We start from the raw sequence: 25,188 nt of genomic DNA on the forward strand, positions 1-25,188 counted from the left end.
TCATTCATTCATTCATTCATTCATTCATTCATACTATTTACAGTCCACCTTTCTTACTGAGACTCAAGGCAGATTACACAGTCTCTCTCTCTCACACACACACACATGCAGACACCCTAACGAACTTCAAAGGAGTCTTGAGTGGACAAAATGAAGCTATTGTGAGCTCTTCAGAGGAAGGGCTGGAGAAAAGTCTGATTGATTCATGCCTTGAGGCTGGAAACAAGATGGTGGGCAATGTGACACCAAATGAAGAAAGGACAGAAAGAAATGCTTCTTGATTTGAATTGAATTCTGGGAGTCACCACTGGAGGAGGTTGTGACGGCCATGAGCATGGATGGCTTTGAAAGAGGATTAGACAGATTCATGAAGGATATGACGACCAATGGCTAGCAGCCGTGGTGACTAAAGAGAACCTCCATATTCAGAGGCATAACACTTGAATACCAGTGCTAGGAGACGTCTGGTGAAAGATTCCATGCTCTGCTGTTGGCCCTCCAGGGTAATTGGTTAGGCACTGTGTGAGACAGTATGTTGGACAAAAAGGACCACTGATCTACTCCATCAGGGCTCTTATGTTCTTCTGGATATTCCCTTTGGCCTTACCCTTTCCTTCAGAACTGCTACCCAGGCAAAGCCATTCGACTTCAGCCTTCTTAAAAACCTTCTGTTACCTGATGAGGAGGGTCTCCTTGCGAGTTGGGGAATTAGCGTGGAAGGAGAGGCAGCAAGAGGTGGGTAACTTTAGGATCTCCACCTGTGTATATGAGGATTGTCCCAACTAGAGAACTCTTTCAATGACCAGGCAGATGTTTTAATCAAAAAGGAGGCTTTAATTGAAAATAATAAAGATCAACAGCACAGAAGACATACACAACACACACTCAGAGCTAACTAGAAAGCAGTGGTGAAAATTAGATTGAGTTTGAGGGACTAGGTAAGAGTTACCATCCAGAAGAGGGCGTCCAAGGGCAACCAGTGCATCAATGTGGAAAAGCTTAAATGGAAGTCCAAGGGTAGATTCTGGATCTGAGAGCATACGCACAGCTATGGCGCAAGGATAGTCCAATTATATGGTGAAATGTACCCAGAGACAAGACTGCATCTTCTGCCCCAAATCAATGACTTAATGGTTGTTCCCAGAATGGGACAAAGGATTGGAAAGCTGTATCCAGGGCGAGATAGTGAACTGGGAAGGTTTGATGAAGCCTTCTTGCCTGTAACTAATCAATGATGAGTGATGGCCCATGAAGTGCAGGTGGGTAAGGCTATCAGAACCCTAAGTTGCCTGAGAATAGGAGACTGGATCAGGGAAGGTTGGTAGAGCATGTTGTAGACATGGGCACAGAATGGAAAAAAACCCGAACTGTGTGGTTTGTGGTTTGTCCAGTATCATGAACCCTGAACCCTGAACTTTGCCGAACTTGACTCGGTTTGCAAACTGGTTCGTGGTTTGTGGTTTGTTGGAGCCCAGAATGGACGCCTTCACTCTCAGATAGCCCAAACTTTTCAGTCCCTTTTCCAGCAACAAGTGCAGGCCAAAGATCCCACCAAGCAATCTCTCTCAAAAGCCAAGTTCCAGCAAGCCCTCCTCTCCCTCTCCCTCTCTGCTGAAAATGAAACCACGAGGCACAGAGCTTTCCCTTTTATATAAAATGCCCACATTGAGCAAAGCAGGAGCACTCTGGTTGGCAGAAAGACCTGCCTAACATGGTCTGGGGGGAAGAGATTGGTGCTACCATGGCTACTGCAAGCCCATCTCCTCAGTTGTCTCAGAGATTCTAACCCTCCCCTCCTTTTCCTGGCTGTATGGGCCAGAATGGGAGCTCTCTAGTTGGCAGGGACAGCTGCCAATCAAGTGTGAAGGCCTCAGATTAGGGGCAACCAAAAGACTGCCACCATTGTCTAGACAATGTATTGAATGGCGCCAAAGTGTCTGGCTTCCCAGACCGGCCACGGAATGTTAGGAAAAAGTCGTTTGTTCGTAAAAATGCGACCCCATGAACCACGTGTTTCTTTGCCTACGAATCAGCCATTCCGTCATGAATTTTGGCTCGTGGTTCATTTTGTGCCCATCTCTAGTGCGTTGTGATTAATTCAGGGAGGAGCCTTTTGTCTTAGGATCTATGCACAACTCTGAGTGTGCGGCTGAGAGCTGACCTTGCCTGTCATCTCATGTGCTATCGTGTTCCATCGCCCAGCCAGGATCTGGCTTCCATATTTCTGCCTCCTTGCGAAGCATTTTGTGTTTTTAAACACACATAGAGAAAGGCTTATGGCACAGCCATATTTTTAAGTCTTCTTAATATTGTGAGGGCATGTCTGAACGCTAACACTTCCTTGCATGTTTCCCACCTGCCCTCTTACAATGTGCCTGCACTTTCTGGAGGCAATACTCACCATTTCAGTATTGCTAAGAAGCAGCTCCATTAGAATTTTTTTTCATCCCTCCCAAATCCTGTATCATCCATCACATTGAAAATGCAAATTCCTCTTCCCTCCTCCTCTCGGTGGCTCCTTTGAAGTATCCCCAGAGCTTAGAGGATGCCATCATTTTCCAATTCCATTTAATCAGGTGGTTTGGGAAAAGGATTGTCACATCCAAGTTGGAGCGAACTCTGTCTTCCTTAATGATGGAATAAAACATTTTAGAGCTTTCGGATTCTGAAGTCAGTAATGCTTATCCTCTTTCTCTCTTTTTTTTTAAAAAAAGGAGTTATGCTGGTTCATTAGCCATTCAAGGATAGTAAAGCAATCCCTTTATTAGGATGAACTAAAAATCATAATGTAATGTGCAAGTATTTGCCCTTAAGTGAACCAAATAAATAGGGGAGGGGGTGAGGCCGAGAAAAAAAGATGCTGCTTATAATGTTGGGACCTTCTCCAGGCACCACCTTTTAAACAGGTAATATCAATAGCTGCCCGGACATATACGTTCTTGTAGTATCCCCCACTTTCTGGAACGGCCTGCTTGAAGAGGCCAGGACAGCTCCCATTCTTTTGGCTTTCCGCGAAATATGCAAAACTGAATTATTCAACCAGAGGCGTTAGCTGTGTTAGTCTGTAGTAGCAAAATAGTAGAGTCCAGGAGCACCTTAAAGACTAACCAACTTTATTATAGCATAGACTTTCGAGAACCACAGTTCTCTTCATCAGATGCATGGAGGGTATGAAGAAACTGGCCAGATATATAGAGGTGGTGAGGGGAGGGGAGAGTAGATTCAAATCGGTTGCAAAAGTCATGAAAGAAATGGAGTGCACAATCCAGGCTGGGTGTGACCCCTCCCCTCCATAGCTGAATCTGAATAGAATGCCTGAAAGGCAGTTACTTCTGATAATGAGACAAACATTTATAGTCTCTATTCAATCCAAGTCTGACTGAGTCAAATTTACATGTGAATTCATATGTAAATTCAGATTGAATAGCGACTATGAATGATTCAAAAGGGCTTTCTTACTGAGTTAATAGGGCTGTGTTGTAAGGAAATGGTTCAAACATGCTTTGATAAAGAGATAGGGACTGTACACTGTTCTACTGTGCACTGATCCTGTCATTTGTTATGTCATGACAAAGCAGATTGGTGGATGGATCCTGAGGTTGGAGGAAGATTCAGACTTTGCTCAGGAGTGATAAGATGCTGGCTACTGTTATTCTTAGAGCACTAGGATGCTTTGTTTAGGTAATGCTATGGTGGTAATGGAAGCCCCCCCCATCACTGTCAGAATCTGTCATATTCAGGATCTCATATTCAGAGTTCTTCCCCTGAACAATGTGGTTTCTTTCTTATACATCATGCTTAGAGTTTGCTATGTTAATCTGTATAGCTGTCTAGTCTATTTCCTTTCCAATATCTAGATGCTGAACAATAGTTACGCCATGTTAATATGTTAGTTGTTAGCCTTTCCTTCCCTCCAGGAGATGGCTCCTTTCGTGGGAGAAAATGCAAGTTTATCTTATGTCTGCAGCTCTGACCTTGAGACTCCCGCTTCCTCATCTCCGAACGCTCAGCACTGGGAACTCTGGGGGGGGGGGAGGATGGGAACCAAGGGGTTGAAATGTAATTGCTTTCATCAGGTACCTCATTCCTAGCAAAGCCTGTGATCAGCTAGGACTGTCTAAGTTCTGGAATGTGGACCCAGGGCCTGTATGCTGTCTTTCTAATAAACCTTTTGAAATCAAGAGACTTTGTCGTCTTGCAGAAGGGAAGGGGGCAGTAGCTGGCCGACTGGAATGCCACAGCCTGACAATCACAACACTTCCAATGTCAATTTCAATGTTGGAAAAACAGCAAAGGAAGGAGGGACAGCAAATAACTTAATGGGCAGAAATAAAATTCAAAGTGACCTTGATGGAATGAACAACAGAGCTAAAGCTAACAAAAAGGTAATTCAGTAAAGACAAATGCAGAATCCAGCACTTAAGTAGAAATAATGAAATGTAGAGGTATAGTGTGCAGGATACTTCAGGTAGCATGTGCAAAGGATCTTGTGATTGCTGTTGGTGTCAAGCTGAATACTTGGCACTGTGGTGGCCCCACTCTACTCCATGAAGTTCACACCACAACTGGAGTCTTGTGTACAGTTTAGGACACTGCTTTTAAGAAAGATGTAGATGATTGGAGGTTGGCAACAAAGATGGGTGGGGGCCTGGAAAACAAGTCTTTTGAGGAAAGGTTGAATAAACTGGGAATGTTGAGTAGAGATGGGCACGAACTGGGAAAATACCAAACTGTGAGGTTCATGGTTTCACAATGTTTGTGAAAACATCACTTCTGAGGCAGCAGAAGGTCTGCAGAAAGCCCCTCCCTCCATTGCCTAGGAAACTGATTGATCGATGCCAGGCTATCTGCAGTGACAAACCGAAAAACAAACCGAACAAACTGGATTAAAGTTCGTGACAGTTCGTCAGAAATAGGCTTTGATGAAAAGCCAGTTTGTGAACTATGAACCATGAACCATGAACTTTGGTTCGTATTTCAGTTTCTGCCCATCTCTAATGTTGAGTTTGGAGAAGAGAAAACAAAGAGGAAACATAATCACACTGATGGGCTGTCCCATGGAAGAAGGCAGAAATTTCTCGTCTGCTGATGCAGAAGACAGGACAAGATCTAACAAGCTTCGGATCAAGATGGGTAGCTGTGTTAGTCTGTAGCAGTAGAAAACAGCAAGTGTCCAGTAGCACCTAGACTAACAAAATTTGTGGTAGGGTATGAGGTTTTGTGAATCGCAGCTCACTTCTTCAGATACTTCTTCAGATTTGAAGAAGTGAGCTGACTCATGAAAATTTCTACCCTACCACAAATTTTGTTAGTCTTATAGGCAGCTGGCTCAAGGTTGACTCAGCCTTCCATCCTTCCGAGGTCGGTAAAATCAGCACCCAGTTTCCTGGGGGTAAAGTGTAGATGACTGGGGAAGGTAATGGCAAACCACCCCGTAAAAAAGTCTGCCAAGAAAACGTCGTGATATGACGTCCCCCATGGGTCAGTAATGACTGGGTGCTTGCACAGGGGACGACCTTTACCTTTACCTATAGGTGCTACTGGACTCTTGTTCTTTTCTAATGAGCTTCAGTTATGGAGAGAAGATTTCAGTGGAGCTTCATATGGAATTTCTTAACAACAAGAGCAATTGGAAATGGAACCAATTACTTAGGAGAGATCTCCCTTATTAGTGGTCTTCATGGATGATTCGGTTTTCCGGTACTGCACAATAATTCTGAGAGGGAAATGAAGGAAAAGAAATGGAGCCAGGGCAGCATAGATGAAATAAATGTGCAAGGGATAAAGATCGGCAAGGGCAGCTAAATGTAGTTAAGGTTTGCTTAGTCTGACTGGGAGAACTGTGAAAGGGATAAAAGTGAGCTTTGAGGAAGGATATGAAAACCAAAAGATGCAAAGAGATGATCAGAGAGAAGAAAAAGAATGCTTGTTCATTTCACTTTTTTTTATAGTTGCATCTGATCTTCGTTTTATAAAGGGGGGATATAAAAAAGCAATACATCGGCTGTGTTCATCTCAGAGAGGATAAAATAACATACGATTCCTGCCTAGTTGGGAGTAAAACACCACTTACCAAAATGGAGGCTACGTGCTAAAAGGGGATTGGGGGATTGAGATTGTCAAAACATACAATCTTCAGCTCCCATTAGTGGAAAATGGGTCTCACATGGTACACTTTGTGTTGCGTTGACAAATGTACCTCCAGGCTATAGTTAAACGAAGGGACTTTACAGTATAAAAACAATTGTTTCTATCCCGCGCTTGCGAAGGATTGCTTCAATCTTGCCTGTCTACAGAAGAACGTTTGTGTGGCGCTCAGATGGAGCTGTAATTACGAAACAGATGACAATATATGGCCCACAGAAAGATAGGTCATGAAGCCTGCAGGGCAGAAGAAGGACCAATCTCAGATAAGGAATCATATCCGCAGCAGCAGCTAGTCCTTTCTCTGGCTATCAGGACTAGAGATGGGCACGAACAGCAATATGAACAAAAAAAGGCCACGAACAGCCCAATCTTCTGTTCGCAAACAAGCTGTTTGTGAGGCCCCATTCTAAACGAACAGGTGGTTGTTGCAAGCCTCGTTCGTTGCTGTTCGTCAAGCCAGACAGTCTGGCACCTGCAATCAATTCCCTTGGCAACTAAGGCAGGGATTGTCTGACCTCTGTCTGAACTCCTGCTGTTGCCCTGGAAACCCCAATCTAAGCCCAATTTAGCTTGAAAGGCAGGTCTTCCTTTCAAGAGTGGACCTCCAAATTTGTTACAACAAGGGAGCAAAGACCAGGTGGGAGGGGGCTCCCAGCTCTGGCTTTGGAGAGGGAGAGACAGCTGCTGTTGGCATTTTGACAGACAGAGTGCATTGGAGCTTGAATTTTCTTTGTGTGTGGTGGAATAGGGATCTACTCTTCCAAGTTCCAGGGCTGCTGCCAGGCTCTGGGAGCAAGCTATTATTTATTATTGGTACCTTTCCTGGTGCCTGCTGAGGTCAGGTTTCTGGGAGTGGTGCAGTAAGGATCTTGACCAAACTTGGATGATGGCTGCAGGAGAGCCTGCTGGCCCTCATGAACAGCCAACCACGAACATGTTCGTGAATAGGACCATGTTTGTGGTTGTTCGTGAGTCCCTGTTTGTGGATGGCAACGAACAACGAACATTATGTTCGGGTTTTTTTTCTGTTCGTGCCCATCTCTAATCAGGACTGAGGAAGCATGGTAGAGGCACAGCTTCTCCAGCTTATCTGCTCTCAATGGCTGCCCCAGTCATGTACCTGTGGCTGGCCTGACCCACTATGCAGTTCTGGTGTGTTCTCTTGCACTGGGGTACTGTAGCTTTTTTCAGGCCTTGCTTGAGTGATTTGCTCATCTGCAGCGACAAAGGAAGTACGGAAGACGGGGTCCCTTGTTCCCAAAATTCTTGGTTTGAGATCACAGGCGCCTTACAATTTCTGAGAATTCTTCCAAGACAGTTCTGCAAACAGTGTCTTACTGTGGTCTAGAAAAGAGCAAGAGTACAGTAGCACCTATAAGACGAAGAAAATTTGTGGTAGCTTTTGTGAGTCACAGCTCACTTCTTCAGATACAGTTAGGATGTGAGTCCATCTGTCCTTATATCTTGGAGAGTGGAGTGATGTCAGATGCCAAATGACAACGACAACAGCAACAACAACAACAGCGGTTGATTTATATACTGCCCTTCAGGACAACTTAATGTCACGCTCAGAGCAGTTTACAAAGTGTGTTATTATTATCCCCACAACAATCACCTTGAGAAGTGGGTGAAGCTGAGAGAGCTCTGAGAAACGGTGACTGACCTAAAGTTACCCAGCTGGCTTTAACAGCAGGTAAGTGACAAAAGCTGGTGAATGCCAATAGCAGGCGTGATTGGATTGGGTGGGGTATGCAGAGGGGTAGTAGGTGTGGAGAAATCAGCATTGGTAATGAGACAGGAAGCTAATGTCTTGATTCAGTCCAGGTGGATGCATTGTCTTGAGCTTTGTTATCAGTTGCAGTTCAGCAGTCTCTCTTTCTAATCCCCGTTTGAAATTCCTCTGCAGGATAGTTGCTACTTCTAGATCAGTAACTGAATGTCCTAGAATGTTAAAAAGTTCCCCCACTGGTTTTTGAATGTTGTGGTTTCTGATGTCAGACTTATGTCCATTATGCCCCCCACTCAACTTTACTGTGGTCTATCCTGGAATTACCTTTGTAGAGACAGCAGGGACTCAACCTGGGACCTTCTGTACACAAAGCAGATGTTCTGCTCCTGAGCCACAACATCCTCCACATCTCCTACATTCAAGGCAGCCACCAGCTAACTGTTTAAAAATGTTGAAACAACTTGCAAACTAACCATAAGTCCTTGATGAATCAGCCATACCAAAGAGTACACTAACAGTGCAATCCCATGCAAAGTAACTCCAGTCTAAACCCATTGACTTCAGTGGGCTTAGACTGGAGTACCTTTGCATAGGATTACACTGTAAGAGTACCAATGCCGTTCTGATACGCAGAGCACATGGGAAAAGAGAGTTCCGTCTGAACTCAAATTGAGGCGGAACCATCTGAGATAGTTTGGGGGTGGAGTTCAGGGAAGGGACTTTATTAATTTCCACTCGGAAAGTCCTTCTGGCATCCCTAAAAAGATCTTGAGGAAGAACTGTTGGGAACCATTTTAAGAGGTCCTGCAGAGGCACTGCCAGTCAAAGGAAGCATTACTGAGCTAGATGGACCAAAGGTTTACATTGGCGTAACATAGTTTCATGGGATCAGATCAGGGCTCATTTCAAGAGGGAATACACAGGAACGCAGTTCTGGTGGTTCCCCAAAGAGGTCACATGTCAGGTGGCCCCACCCACCTGACTCTCGGCCATTTTGGGCCCGTTTCAGCCTGGATTGGGGCCAAAACGGCTGAGATCAGGCCTCTGACGGGATCACTCTCCCACTCAACAGCGGCCTGATCCTGACCATTTTGGGCCCCTTCTGGCCATTTTCAGCCCTTTTTTGCCATTTTGGGCCCAATTTCAGCCCTGAATGGCCAGGACTGGGTCCAAAACAGCCAGGATAGGTAATGTCAGGGGGTGTGGCATATGCAAATCAGTTATGCTAATGACACACTTCCAGTGATGGCAAGGGGCGTGGCATACACTAATGAGTTATGCTAATGAGTTATGCTACTGAGTTCCTCCTGCTCTTTTTCTACGAAATGACCCCTGGATCAGATGATCAGGGCCAAAACAGTTTTAGAGCTTACCAAAGAGATCTGGGGTATGTGTGACAGAGAGAGAGATACACAGATCTTCAAGTATGTGGGTCCCAGCCCAGTCATAAAGTGTTTTATAGGTTAAACAAAAAAACACAGCATTTTGACTTGCACCTGCAATCAAATAAGTTGTCGCTTTGCTTTTATATGCTCCCAGAAACTCGTGTTGGTTATCCTATGACATGCGGCACCTGGCATCAGTTTACCTTCAATGGCTGCCTTTATAGTAATCCATTTTAAAAATTAGAGTAGCATGGGTCGGCAAGGATGTCACTAAGGGGATGAGTAACTGTGGCCAGATCTATCCTGCTTTGGAAGTGGAAGAGTTGATGAATCAGCTGCGTTAAGATCCACCGCCTGAATATGACTATCTACTTTTATGAAAAGAGTAGGAGGTATAAAGCAAAATACCCAAATCATATCTGATTGCAAAAATGGAGCGGGCGTGGGCGGAAATGCAGCACGCTGGAATGGACACAGCTGAATTTGTTTAATACTTCTTCAAGAATATCCTTTTCTGAAAACATTTTAAAAGTTTTTTTCCCCACTCCCCTCTACAGCTGGCTGCATACATAGCTGGGAAGAAAGGAAGTTTGGAAAGTTAGAGATTATGAGAGGGTAGCTCTCCTTCTCTTTTATGCCAACTATAGTTCTATTGACTTCCTCTCATCTGCAAAATTTCCCCCCAAATATTCAGAAAACTGCATTTTAGCAAGCAAAAAACCCCAATTTACGTCAATAAAAATACCTCTTCCTCCACATACCCCCTCCACATACCGTATCTTTTAAATTTCAGAATCCACTGAATTGAACACAAGCCAACTATGTCATACTGAGGTTCTCCAAAACAGTGGTCCTGCCTTATCTTGGCTGTGTTCACACACCAATCTTGGGCACCCACCACGTGAGTCATATGAGAATATCCCAGAGGACTTTGCTATGCTTTCTGCTGTGGCGTGCTCTAGATGAGACTGACTTTTCCAAATGCTGCAAGAATGCATCTCCTCCCAAATCTTTATGGTGTACAGTGGCTGCATGAAGAGTTCTCTGGTAATGCTCACCTGGAAAAAACCTGTGCCCCTTTAAATGTATTACCCATTAAGTCTAGTGGTAATGGTTATTGGCTGCATTAACATCCCTGAACACATTACACTATGATCTGATAAAAGGAGCTCTGACTCTCAAAAGCTCACACACTGGAAATCCAGTTGGTCTTTAAGGTGCTACTGGACCGGAATCTTGCTCTTTGATTGCAAACCAACATAGCTGCCCACCTGGAACTATCTTCATGGAAAGCAACATATTCAGTCACCTGGACTGGGAATCTATCAGCATTACAAAAAATCTTGCACAGGTTTAGACTGTTATCGCTTTCCTTAGAAATGCAAAAGACTGGGCATTATACCTACGGGAATGAGAATTAAAAATTCAGTACAAACCACTTATCCTATGCCTGAGGAACGGAGCTCTGACTCTTGAAAGCTCATACCCTGGTCTTTAGCAGGGGTGGTCAAACCTGCTTAATGCAAGAGCCACATAGAATAATAATAATAATAACAATAACATTTGATTTATATATCGCCCTTCAGGACAACTTAATGTCCACTCAGAGCAGTTTACAAAGTATGCTACTATTATCCCCACAACGAAACACCCTGTGAGGTGGGTGGGGCTGAGAGAGCTCCAAAGAGCCATGACTAGCCCGAGTTCACCAAGCTGGCTTCAAGTGGAGGAGTGGGGAATCAAACTCAGCTCTCCAGATAAGAGTCCTGCTGCTCTTAACCACTACACCAAACTGGCTCAGACTCTCAGATGTTTGAGAGCCGCAAGACATGATGCATTGAAGTGACTTCAGATGAAGAGCTGGGTTTGGGGGAGTGGTCTGAAAGTGACATCACAGGAAAGGGTGGGGTTTGGGTGCAGTATGCTGGAAGTGACATAATCAGAAGGGGTGGAGCTTGAGAAGAGCCGTCTCCTGACCTTTGACAAAAGTGGTATCACATCCTTGATAAGTTCACCCCCAAAATCCCCAGGTATTTTCTGAGTCGGACCTAGCAACCCCAACATTTTTATTGTAAATATGAAAGACATGGAAAGAAAGAAGGAAAGAAGGGGAGAGAGGGAAATAAACTAAACTAAATAAACTGTACAGCCACAGCAATACTCAGAGACCTCCGGGAGCCATACAATATATCTAGAAGAGCTGCGTGCGGCTCCCGAGCTGCAGTTTGGCCACCCCTGGTCTTTAGGGTGCTACTGGACTCAAATAATGATATTAAACACTGCAAAACCATTTCATTTGAAAATAATGGCTGGATCTATCATGCGTGTATGTGTTATGTGCTGTCAAGTCTTCTTGATGTTCAGTGGTAATCCTGCCTTGGCACCTTTTCCTTTAACTTCATCAGGTCTTCACTATTTTCAGCCAGTAATATGTCACTTGCATATCTCAAATGGTTAGTTTTCCTTCCACCCATTTTCACTCCATGTTCACCTAAGTCTAATCCAGCTTTCCTCACGATTTGTTCTGCAAATAGGTTGAACAGATAAGGAGAAAATATTTATCAGCACTCTACTGGCTTGAATCCCACTCCTACCATGAGCTCAGTAGGTGGCCTTGGGTAAGCCACTCCTCTTAGCCCCAGCTCTTCAGCTGTTTTGTGGGGATCATGCTAACACTAACTTGTTCACCGCTCTGGGTGAGGCACTAATAAGTGCAGTTATTATCCTCCTCCTCCTCCTCCTTCTTGTCTGACACCTTTGCTAAATGGAAACCATTCTGTTTCCCCATATTATGTGCTAACAGTAGCCTTTTGTCCGTACAAGTTGCACATCAAAACAATCAGATGTTGCGGCACCCCCATTTCTTTTAACACCATCCATTGCTTTTCATGAACCACACAGCTGAAAGCTTTGCTGCAATCTATAAAACACAGGCTGATTTTCTTCTGAAATTCTCTGATACGGTCCATTAACCATCACACATTTGCAATGTGATCTCTGGTGCCTCTTCCTTTTCTGGATCCAGCTTGAACATCTGGCATTTCTTATTCCCTATATGGTAAGAGACTTTGTTGTAGGATTTTGAACATCACTTTGCTTGCATGGGAAAATTACACAATAGTCCGATAGTTGCTGCACTCTTTGGCATCCCCCTTTTTTGGAATTGGAATGAAGACTGAACATTTCCCGTCTGTGGGCAATTGTTTTATTTTCCATATTTGTTGACAGATTCTTGTTAAGATTTTGATTAACTCAGTTTTGGTAGCTTGAAATAGCTCTATCGATACCCCATCTACTCCAGACAATTTGTTCCTCCCAATTGCTTTGAGTGCAGCTTTCACTTCACTTTCTAAAAATGCAAGTCCTTCAACAAAATATTCTTCTGTGAAGTAATCTGTCATCATTGGAATGAATACTAAGCATTTCCAGTCTGTGGACCATCATATTATTTTCCATATTTGTTGACAGATGCTTGTTAAGATTTTGATGAACTCAATTTTGGTAGCTTGAAATAGCTTTATCGATGCCCCATCTACTCCAGATGATTTCTTCCTCCCAATTACTTTGAGTGCAGCTTTCACTTCACTTTCTAAAAATGCAAGTTCTTCAACAAAATATTCTTCCGTGAAGTAATCTGTCATCCATTTATGTCCGGATCTAGGATAGTACAGTTAAAAGAATCAAAGCAGGTAACATTTGCTGGTCAGACATTTCTCCACTTGAGACCCTTCTGAGCTTCTGCCAGTCCGAGCAAGCAATATAGATGGACCAATAAATATGTTCAAATTGCATCAAGCCACTCAAACAGCTGCCGAACAAGTTTACAGGTCAGAAGCAGACTGCTGATCAGGCTTTGTTGCTCAGCAAAACTAGTTACAAAGTGAAGTTGCAAAGGTGAGTTCTTCTCTCCCCCCTCCAAGTTGGGCAGGCACGAAAGCTATGCTTTTGACCTGCATTTGCAAAAGAGAAGGAGAAAGAGTGCTTTTCTCTCCCACCACCCAAGATTATGGAGGACAGAAGCAATGCTTTTAGTGTCTGCATTACAACAGGAAAGGAGAAAGAGCCTCTACAACTCAAGCTGACAGCTTGGGGTGGAAAGGAGAGAAGGGAAATCATCTGGACTTCTGATCTCCCCCGCCACCACCATGTGCTAAATTTGCTGCATGCCTACAGGTCTGGAAGGCAATAAAGTTTCCAGAATGGGAGATCAGTAGAACTCAACTTCCTGCTGATCGCGTGGGATTTTGCTCCCCCTCTCCAAATTGCAGGGTACTGAGTAAAACTTAGCCAGCAGGAGATCAGAAGTAGACTCTTGACTGATCCCTCATCAGCTGTGGGTCGGCTTCTGGCAGCTGCAAGTCGCCTGTTCTCAAGAATACCTATGAACATGTTGCAAATAGCCAAACAGCATGTTGTTTCATTGGCTGCCTGATTGCCACAGGCGAACGAGAAGTGAGCCAACTGGCAGGTGTTCGAGCATTCCTAGACCACAGCCCCTTCTCAGGTGCCTGCTTTGGATCTGTGCAGGTCTCTGTGGGAAGGAGGTCGTTTCCATGGAAACGATACCGGATAACTGGCAAGTCTGAAGACGTGCAGACTGCAATGCAAAAATTGGTGACAGAAGGGAGCATGCTACCTGAATGCCAATACCTCCTTAATGTGGGCTTGATTAACTCTGTGCCTTCACTCATGTCCTAAGAGGGCTAGGTGCTGAGGGTGGCCTCTGCAGGAGGATTTGGAAAAAGATAAAGGTTTACACAGCATCAGATCAGTATCCATGCGCTGGGCTGGCTGGCTGTGGAGGAGCAATGGTAGCCAAAGAGAGAGGACAAGCTACTTGCGAGGCGAGGATCTGTGTGCAAAGGAGAGAAGCTGATGGAACACAAAGTGGGAGATTTTGGACAGAAGAAACAAAATTAGACATTGGCCTCACAAACATCAGATGAGATAGTAGTCAACTTGTGGGTGGGGCTGTACCACTTCAGACTGCAGGTGGGAACTCACATGTCTGTACATATAAAAATGAGAAAACTACATTATCCTAGTATATTAGAGTCTCTACTCGAGACGTCTTGGCATGTGTTTGTCAAGTGTAGTGAGAGGCAATGTGAGCCAGGAAGTGTAGTTTAAAAAGACAAAACCGGTGGAGATCACTCCTCAGAGGGTTTGTTAATTTCATCTTTGCCTCTCAAAAGGCTCTGTCAGTTTCACCTCTCCTGTCTAAAACTGTGTGGGATCACAACCAGAGGGCAGTGAGGAATGGAAAGGGGCTGGAGCTGCCTTCCAGAGCTGGGCTTGGAGCTGGAGAGGTAATCATGGGCTGACATTTCCCTTCTGGCATTTCACAGCCCCTTCAGGCAGCTCCAGTATATAGCAAAGCCTTTGCCACTGCCACCATCTCTGTCTTTTTAAACTACCCTTCCCGGCTAACATTGTATCTTCCGACACGTGTTCTTCACGTGTCAGATGTCTTTTGTACAGAGACTCTTAGAGAGTTCAATAGCATTGAAAGACAGTGATCAGGACGAGAGAAAACATGAAAAAACCCCTCTTTCCAGGGATGCAGCTTCTCCCAGTTGCAGCCACAGAATTTTATAATTCCCAGGCTCAGAATACAAACACTGCAAGCTTGCAATGGCCACATTCAACAGGATTTCTTCTTTGGTAGCTGTTGTGTATTGGGCTGAGTTAAAGGCTGTACGGTATCATATTAAATGCTATGCGTTGTGTTGAGCTTCATGAGATGTCAAGGTTCCTAATGCACTTCATTCTCATTTATTACATTTGCCTGCACTTCATTCTCATTGGTTATATTCATCTGCATATCCATTGGTTACTTTCAGGGGGCAGCAGCCAATCGGTCCTCTCAAATAAAGACCAATCAGTGGCCTGCCTGTATAATACATTGTATATAGTCCATGCTAATAAGGGAATTCTAAAGTATGTGTTCCTATTGGTCACTGGCTATTCTTGGGGCGGGGTTTACGTGTATATATTGAGGGCTTCTGTTCTGCAGTGTGTTGGTGTAGTGTCATCTAGTGAGTAGCATCTGCTGTCATCTGTCTGTTCTGGGTTGCAATAAAGAACCTTGTTTTGGCTGAAATCACTCTGGGCTACAATCATTCTGAGCTCCAGGCTCAGTACACAACAGTAGCATTTTAACTTTACCTGGAGAAGTCTTCCTCCCTCTACCCTCAACAGAAACAAATAAGAGCCAAGCTACAAGTGACGCCAGACACAGGTTGGACACTTGTCAGCTCCCCTCAAGTTTTGATGGGTAATGTAGGCATCCTGGTCTTGCAGCTGTAATGGAGAGCCAAGCTGTAAAACCAGGACGCCTACATTTCCCATCAAAACTTGAGGGGAGCTGACAAGTGTCCAAGCTGGGTAAGGCATCACTTGTAGCTTGGCTCTAAGAGGGTGTTCTTATAGAGCGGGTTTAGGAGGTTCATAGAAAGGGTTGGGCCACCATCAGCAACTGAAGGCCTTCCAGGAGAATTTTCTACATCAGCACGATTGATTGATTGATTGATTGATTGATTGATTGATTGATTGATTGATTGATTGATTGATTGATTGATTGATTGATTGATTGATTGATTGATTGATTGAACTTGTCTTCTGCCCTCCCCACGAGTGGGCTCAGGGCAGATAACAACAATATTTAAAACCAACAATAAAATCATAAATAACAACGATTCAATTCAATAAAACATCACCCTAAATGGCAGCTATACTTTCTTAACCCTAGCCAAGGAGGGAAGGTAAGCAGATGAATAAGATGATTCAACCAGTGGGAAGAGAAACAGAGGGGTTACATTACCCCCCGCCCGTCAGCAGGAGACCGGCCAGAAGGCTTGTTTCTGCCCCAGCCTCATTGCAATATACGTACTGGAAACTGAACCTGTGGGATTCATGTGATGTCCCCAATTCTGACTTAGATATGTTTTGGTTGCAGCTAAGGGCTGAGTTAAAGGCTTCGCAGCCAGGCGTAAGAAATTCAGCAAATTCTTTTTGAATTACAAGTCTATGAAAACACAACCTGTAATTGCGAAACTGATTTCAACTCCTTGGTGCCAAAATGCTGTTCATTTCATGCCGTGATGAACGTAAACTACCCCAGCGCACGATATGGATGACTCACGCAAGGGGAGGCAACTCACGGAGAGCGCTCAGCCACGAGACGAGCACATTCTCCCCAGAAGATATTGCTTTGTGACGACCGTTTGAAAGCGGTTCATTTTATTCAGGGCAAGACATCTGCTTATTCGGAGGGTCCTTGTTGTGCGAGCTGGCATGCATCCAAGAGAGACCTGTGCATATGAAGAGAAGACGCTCCAGTCCTCCACTCACATGAAAGCCATCATGGAAGGAAGAAGCTCTCCTTCATCATCGTATCATATTTGTCATTCCTCTGGGAAACAACAGATTGCAAATTTACACGTAATTTCTAAAGGGGGGGGATTGGTGAAAATCAGTGCAACCTTCTAAGTTCTCTTAAGAGGGGACAATGATTTCTGTCAATCCCCACCCCCCCATGCTGCAGCCCTATGAAGTCCCTGAAATTTGGTTCCTGGGGGTTTATGAGTCGTATAATAGGGATCTGCAGTGGGAGGAGGATTAAACCATAGAGTTTTGCCAAATGCTGGAGTGTCCCCAGCATCCCCTCGCTAACATCACTTCCAGGCACATGGGGAGTGGTGCCAGCGTGTTACTGGTTATGTAATGATGGCACCAGTGAGCCAATCCCCCTGTAATTCTCGACGCTGACCTGCCAACGTACCATCAACTTACTCATCTAACATACTCTACACATCACAGTGATCAGATACCTGCTTTTTGTGGTGTTTCATAGAAATTTATGCACCTACAGTTTAATGCACACCTTTTCTTCCACTCTGTTTATGAACACAAAAATACTGGGGGAAGAAGCTGTTTCTACGAAGAAGCAAACAGGAACATGCAAAGCCACCATTACCTTTGTTGCCTTTTTGATTTTAGCAACAGAAAATACATCTGGAGTCGAAGGTCAATATAACTTACTTGTTATTTGGAGAAATATCTTTAATATTGTAACATGGCGGTAGGAAAAAAGCTAAACGGACCTGAGAACTGTTCCCCCCCCCCCTGAGAGTGTTACACCAGACACAAAGATTTTTCCAGGGAGCCCAAATGCAAATGCTACAATTGTGTTGTTATTCAAGCACAACATCACAGGATCCTGGTGGCCGTGGTGCCTTACCCGTGCTTGGGGAGGTTATACGGCACTGATTCCCCGGCATAATCAAAACGCTAAGGTAGAATTAGGAGCAACGTTCTCCGGTTTCAAGAAGACGTCTCTTATCTTGGACAGAATGCAATGTTATTTGAACTGAGGATAGAGCTGAAGATACTAGGTCAGGTCCAAACGAAATGTTCAGCTCATGCGAGACACCTATGTTCCAGAATCCCCCTTCTCATCGCATGTCTCACATGTCTACCCAAAGCATTGGTCCTAGGGAAGATGCCTCTATACCCTGTTGTTGGCCCTCCAGAGTAACTGTGGGCACTGTGTGAGAAAGCGACTAGACTTGACGTATCGCTGATCTGAGCCATCAGGGCTCTTCTTATGTTAGGAAGAAAGAACTGGTGGAAACTGACCCAAACGTATGATTATCACAGGGCTTCCACAAAAAACGGTCATCTCTGTTCTATGTTCTCCTTCATCTCCCCACAATGTTTAGGCAACTTCCCTCTAGCAAACAAGTAACTAATTCATGTCCCCACAGGAGAGATGTACAAATTATTTTCACGTGTGTTACAAGTGCAATAACTGAAGGACTGTCACAAGGAAGAGGGCAAAGATATCTCCTCAGCTACTCCAGACTGGATATAGGGTGCAATTCTAATAACATGAGCAGGAGTCTGACCCTTGCAGACTCGTTTAAAGGCCTAGGGATTATACTGAATCCAGCGCTGCTACTAGAAAAACAAGTTAAGGTAGCCACACAACATGCTTTCTACAACCTGAAGGTTCTGGCAGTTTGATACCCATAGTACTCCACTGCACACATTCCAGTGTATGAGTTAAAGTTACTTTATTAGAGATCCATCAGTATCAGCATGCATAGACAAGGGTATTGGCAGAAGTAACGTATATAGAGTTAGAGGGGTTAGTTATAGGGAAAGTTCCCGCCTTTAGGACATGGATGGTTAGGATTCTGGCGTGAAGGAGTCAGGAAGAGGGGGGGAAGGGGGTTGAGACAGGAGGAGAGAAGAACTGGTAGAGAGAAGCAAAAATGAAGACATTTTCAGTTTCCAGGCTCAGCTGGCACTCAAGGACACATTCTCGAGCAGCTGCGAAATTGAAAGTAGACACCACAGTAGGCACTTGTAAGATAAGCAACTCCCAGCCAAACAGGCCACCGCTATGCAACTTCACATACTCTCGGAGGACCAGTACAGAGCACAGAATACAGAAAATACTCATGGCAGATATGTAGACAGAGATATATGACACAACTTCTCCCTAGTCTGGAAAATGGCTTCTTACCTCAGTACAGCCAACTTGGCCACCTGGATCCATTCTATGGTAACATCAGAATATTGTAATGCACTATACATAGATTTCTCATCTAAACTAACCAGGAGACTCTAATTGGTGCAAAACACTGTGGCTCGACTGTTATCAGGAGCGAGCAAGTTCGTGAACATCACTCCCATCCTGCAGCTGATCCATTGGTTACCCATTAGTTACAGTGCTAAGTTCAAGGTATTGGTTATCACTTACAAAGCTCTTCACGGCCTAAGTCCCTCATATCGACACGACCGCCTCCCTCCCTATGCTCCTTCCTGGCAGCTTTGCTCTTCCGAACAGGGTCTCTTGCAGGTGCCACCCTGCACATAAGCAAAATCGAGAGCCGCCCATACACAGGCCTTCTCTGTGGTGGCCTCTGCCCTGTGGAACGGCCTGCCTGAGGAGGTCAGGAGAGCCCCCACTCTCCTGGCTTTCCACAAACAATGCAAAACTGAATAATTCAAAAAGGTTTTTTACTCAGCTAGGAGGGCTGTATGGTAGGGAGGGGGTCTCAGATGCTTCGCTAATGAGTTAGGAACTATAGACCTCACCACGACATTGTATTGGATCCTGCTATGTCTTTGTGAACTTTTATCTATTTACCCTGTGGCATTGTTTATGGAAATGTTCATGATATTGACTGTACTAATCTCACACTATGTAATCTGCCTGGAGTCTCAGTGAGAAAGGCAAACTCTAAACGACTTAAATAAATAATAAATAAAAATAATAACTTTGGAGTGAACCTGCTTAGGAGTGCTTTCGCGTTAGGCTAATTGACAGGAAGGGACATTTTGGCTGGACATTAGGATAACGTTTCTAATGGTAAGACTCGGGCCTAGTACTGTCTTAAAGACCAACTAGATTTTTGGGGTATGAGTTTTCGAGGGTCAAAGCTCCTTCCTGAAGATGATGAAGGTAGCTTTGACTCTCAAAAACTCATACCCTGGAAATCTAGCTGGTCTTTAAGGTGCTACTGGACCTGAATTTTGCTCCTCTACTTCAGACGAACACAGCTACTCACCGGAAACTAACTACCTAATGGTAAAAACAGTTCAACAATGAAATCCATCGTTTAGTGTGTGTGTGTGTGTGTGTGAGAGAGAGAGAGAGAGAGAGATAGTAATAATAATAATAATAATAATAATAATAATAATAATAATAATAATAACATTTGATTTATATACCACTCTTCAGGACACCTTGACACCCGCTCAGGGCGGTTTACAAAGCATGTTATTATTATCCCCACAACAATCACCCTGTGAGGTGGGTGGGGCTGAGAGAGCTCTGAGAGAGCTGTGACTAACCCAAGGTCACCCGGCTGGCTTCAAGCGGAGGCGTGAGGGTTCAAACCCAGTTCTCCAAATTAGAGTCCCGTCTTTCTTAACCATTACACCAAACTGGATCTCCAAGTAGAGGCTGGGATGCTTTGTTGTGGATGCTCTAGCTCTGAGCAGGTGGTTGGACTAAATAGCCAATAAAGCTCCTAACAGCTCTTTGAATGCAACTTTTTAATTTTTACTCATGGCTGCATTACCTCAATCCTGGCCTGTATTTTGGTCCTTTATCATCGTTTTGTCACAGTCAGGCACTCTTGGAGAAGAAAGCAGCTAATCAAAATGCCAGCGATGTCAGTTGTTTTAATAACGCTAAGAATAGACGAGACTGTGGCTTTGAATGGGAAACGTGATAGAGCATTCGAAATGCTAAGATATTAAAAGTTAGGTGAAAAATAATAGCGCTGAGAAATGACAAGGTTCTAGAACTGCATTTGTGTGTTGCAATGGACATTAAAATGTAAGAGGTGCTCTAGACAATCAGATCAGCAGTCCACCTAGTCCAGCCTGCTGTTTCACACAGCAGCCAACCAGAGGGCTGACAGGCAGGGCGTAAAATCTAAAGTCTTCCCCAGTGAGATTTGTCTATATCGAGAGCGGCAAGGTGGTGCCATCAAAATAAGCATATTTTCAAAAAGTATATAACAACAACACAACATAACAACAACACAGCAACAACATTCCATTTATATACCGCCCGTCAGGATGACTTAACACCCATTCAGAGCAGTTCACAAACTATGTTGTTATTATCCCCACAACAAAACACACTGTGAGGTGGGTGGGGCTGAGAGAGCTGCTAGAAGCTGTGACTGACGCAAGGTCACAAAGCTGGTTTGAAGGGGAGGAGTGGGGAATCGAACCCGGCTCTCCAGATTAGAGTCCCGAGCTCTTAACCACTACACCAAACTGGGAGTCATTAACACTGGCTACGTTAAATCCAGCCTGGAGTTAAGTGGTAGAACATTAACTCTGAATACAGAAGTTCACAAACTCAGTTCATGGATTTCAAGTAGCAAAAAAATTGAGGACAACTTGAGGATCTGCTGAGAGTCAGAGTAGAAAATACTGAGCCAACTAAGTTGACGACGGTCTGACTTGGCTGCTTCATAAGTTCGTAGAACAGCATACCGAACAATCTACTTTAGAATAGGTTATTAGGTTCTTTCTCGTGTAATATTACAAGATATGTATTCTTTGTTGGAACTGACTTAAATGGGACAGATCTGGTTTGATTATTTTACATTTATGTATTGGGGTCCCCGACATTTTTGAGCCCGTGGACACCTGTGGAATTTCAAGAGAGGGTGGTTAGCATGATCCAAAATGGCTGCCACAGGAGGTGGAGCCAAACCTCAAACGGCTGCCACAGGAGGTGGAGCCAAACATGATACCTTCATTTTTACTTTGCAAAAGCATCACAGAAGGGGAACAAAAAGGAAGGAAATCCTGATGGGGGGTAGAAAGACAAGGGGAGGGGTTAACAAAAGGGAAGCCAGAAGGGGGCATGGAAAGGAGCTTGGGTGCCAGAAGCCAGAAGGGGACACACGTGCTGACCAGTCTTCTTGATCTTCCAGTGGCTGCAGTTGTTACTGCCACCATGGGAATCCCTTTCATTTGAATAAGGGCAGCCAACAACAAACTCATAGATCCAGAAGACTAACCAACCTTACTGTAGCATAAGCTTTCGAGAACCATGGTTCTCTTCATCAGATGCATGGAGGGTATGAAGAAACTGGTCAGATATACATAGGTGGTGGTGAGGGGAGTGGGGAGTAGATGCAGAACATTCCATCAAGGACTTAAAGGTCACTGTAGTTCAACAGAAACCTTTCAAAAGCAAAATCCAATAGGAAGCTGCTGAATTGGAATTCATATGTAAATTTGACTCAGTCAGACTTGGATTGAATAGAGACTATGAATGGTTATCTCATTAGCTGAAGTAACTGATTTCATTATCAGAAGCAAACTGATCCCATTATCACAAGCTACTGATTGCATCTACTCCCCCCTCCCCTCTCCACCTATATATATCTGACCAGTTTCTTCTTACCCTCCATGCATCTGATGAAGAGTACTGTGGTTCTCGAAAGCTTATGCTACAGTAAAGTTGGTTAGTCATAAAGGTGTTACTGGACTCTTTTCCTTTTCAGTAACAAACTGTGATTTACAATGGCTCCATCCACATTCTGAAAAGCTATGCAGGTGCCAGGGGAAATACTGCTAGACACCATGGCACCCACGGGCATCATGCTGGCAAACCCTGTTCTATATGCTTATGGTTTTCACAAATTAACAAGGTTATAGGTTAATAGTTAATAGAACACCTTGCATTAGTGGATTATTTAGTTTTGAACTTTTATTAAAATTAAAAATAAATAGTTCACATGCAACGAGAAGAAATCATTCAGATCTGCATTGCAAAACATCAAATTTCTATAGGATCAGGTTGAAATACCCATGGAAATAAAGAGGACAAATTTTCACATCCCACGCTGGAATCTAACGGGGAATTCTGTATTTTACAAGCAGAGAGCATTTAAGCTTGACAAAACTTACCCTAGAGAATCATGGAAAAGCTCTCCTTGGTGCTAAAAGGGTTGCATAAAGATGCAGAAAATATTTTTTTAATAAAAAGAACTAAGAGGATATGTGATTTTTTTGAGAAGAGTATTTTCAAAGACAGAGAGTCATTTCCCTTTTTATTGGACTGGAGGAGATCTTGTTCATAGGGGGCCCAAATTCACTGGCTGAGGCAGGGGTATGTTCTTGTCCAGTGACTGGCAGCTGGCAAATATGATGAAATCCCCATAGCTCTGAAGGCGAAAATAGCTCCGCAATCTGGTCTGCTCTCCCACCAACTAAGTAACGTATGAGGCGGTGGTAAAAAACAGAAAGCCAATAAGCAAACTGGCCCCATGGCATCAATCTGCGAAGCAAGAGCAATTCCACGGAACAGACCTGGCCGTGTTTTGCCCTTATTTACAACATTCGTTAGGCTGAATTATGGCTTCATTCAACATTTCCTCATAGAGGGGAATTGCTGTGGCGGTGGCGTTGCATTACCACCGGCCCTTGTGAATGATAGTGTGCGGAATGGACCATGTTGCTGGAAACAGAATGCTGCACGAGGTATATCGAGGGAGAATTGCTAGTAAACAGCGATATGGTAGAAATGGGGCCCAGACACCTGCCATTTGCGAGTGGGGAATTTCAACATGTGGAAAGGTTCACAAATCTGCCAAGATGAAGCAGTTTTCAGAGTCATTGGGGCCATTTCTTTCATCCGCAGGGCTGGTCTACTCTCAATATTATGTAGATTAGACAAGGTGAAGAAGATGCTGTGTACTGAATCAGGCCGTTTGTGTTTCCCAGATCTACTTGCCCCAACATTGAGCTACACTGCCTGCCCACATCTTCTTCAATCTCTGAAGCTTCAAATGTAGCCACAAATAGATTTCCCCAAGAGCTTTAGAGCTTTCACTCCTCTACATTTTCCATCAAATTCTGTGGGAATTTGAATAGAAAAGAGTCCAGTAGCACCTTTAAGACTAACCAACTTTACTGTAGCATAAGCTTTCGAGAATCATAGCTCTCCTCATCAGATCCATCTGACGAGGAGAGCTGTGATTCTCGAAAGCTTATGCTACAGTAAAGTTGATTAGTCTTGAAGGTGCGACTGGACTCTTTTCTATTTTGCTGCTACAGACTAACACGGCTAACTCCTCTGGATCTGTGGGAATTTGAGGTGCGGCACTTCCCCAGTACCAGTGGAGTACCAGAAATAATGAAAGGAAAAATGAAAACCCGTTAAAAATAGCCCACTGTATGGCACAATCTCAAAGAAAAACTCCAGCCTAGAATACATGCTTTTTGGCAGACAATTGACCTTCTTCTGCAACACAGAGAGAACAACAAAAAAATTGAACACCAGCAGATAAGTGCACACTTATGGAACTTTTTTAAAAAAATCCATGGTATCAGGGTGTAAAGTCCCTTCAGGGTGTTCAATGGAAATTTCAAATATTGTGTTTCCATCTCAAGATCAGTCAGGGATGGGGGAAGGAACTTCAGCTAGTTTGAGCCAGGACGCTTGTCCCACAGCCCAGAATTCTCCTGATTCTGAGAATCAGGGCCAAGCTACACATGACGAATGACACTTGAACGGCAAGTGTATTTCTCCCTGTTCACTTGCCCTCCACTCAATCCACTTGCCGTTCAAGTGTCATTCATCATGTGTAGCTTGGCCCTCAGTCATCTGTGGGCCAAGCTACAAGTGACGAATGACACTTGAACAGCAAGTGTATTTCTCCCTGTTCACTTGCCCTCCACTCAATCCACTTGCCGTTCAAGTGTCATTCGTCACTTGTAGCTTGGGCCTCAGAGGGTCAATCCCATGCCACTGTCAGTTCTAAAAGCTCCCATATACCAATCGATATTACAAAAACACAGAATGAATTATTTAAATACATGGTGATGGTGGCAAGTGTAATATTTGCAGCAAGGCAGAAAGATGTCCTGATCAAAAGGAATGAAAGGATATAGGACATGAAAAAAGTATAGGACAATGGCAAAACTAACAAACTGAGAGCCAGTTTGGTGTAGTAGTTAAGAGCGGCAGGACTCTAACCTGGAGAACCGGGTTTGATTCCCCACTCCTCCACTTAAAGCCAGCAGGATGACCTTGGGTCAGTCACAGATTCTAGCTCTCTCTCTAGGTGCTACAGGTTGGCCAGCTTGAGCATTCAGATATAGTTGGATGGACTATAATATTAGCTCCCTTGGGTTAGCCCATAGAGAGGCAACCAGCACTAACAGGTGGTGTTATAGGTAGGCCATAGATCATCAGTTCATTAAAAAAGGCAGTTTATCTAATTGCATGTATTTATTTGAGGGGGAATTGCTATGTCCCTGGAAAGGGGGGGGGGGGGCTCAACAAGACCTTTGGAAGGCAGTTTCTGTTCAACAGCCATTTGAGTTGTTCATTGAGAGCCAGTTTGGTGTAGTGTTTACGAGCGGCAGGACTCTAAT

At 44.1% G+C, this 25,188-nt stretch overlaps 1 protein-coding gene across 3 annotated transcripts in view; it reads right to left on the reverse strand.

The window, feature by feature from the left end:
- TSNARE1 (t-SNARE domain containing 1) overlaps positions 1 to 25,188 on the reverse strand; it is a 635,428-nt gene that overhangs the window by 50,178 nt on the left and 560,062 nt on the right. The window contains exon 13 of one of the 3 annotated variants that reach the window (XM_054984301.1): positions 12,859 to 12,918. The exons of the other annotated variants lie outside the window; for them this stretch is intronic. The gene's annotated coding sequence lies outside the window, so the exon portion shown is untranslated. Of the gene's footprint in view, positions 1 to 12,858; positions 12,919 to 25,188 lie in introns of those variants that run through there. 3 annotated transcript variants of the gene reach the window in all.

The sequence above is a fragment of the Eublepharis macularius genome, chromosome 7, assembly GCF_028583425.1.
Source record: "Eublepharis macularius isolate TG4126 chromosome 7, MPM_Emac_v1.0, whole genome shotgun sequence".
Lineage (NCBI taxonomy): Eukaryota > Metazoa > Chordata > Lepidosauria > Squamata > Eublepharidae > Eublepharis > Eublepharis macularius.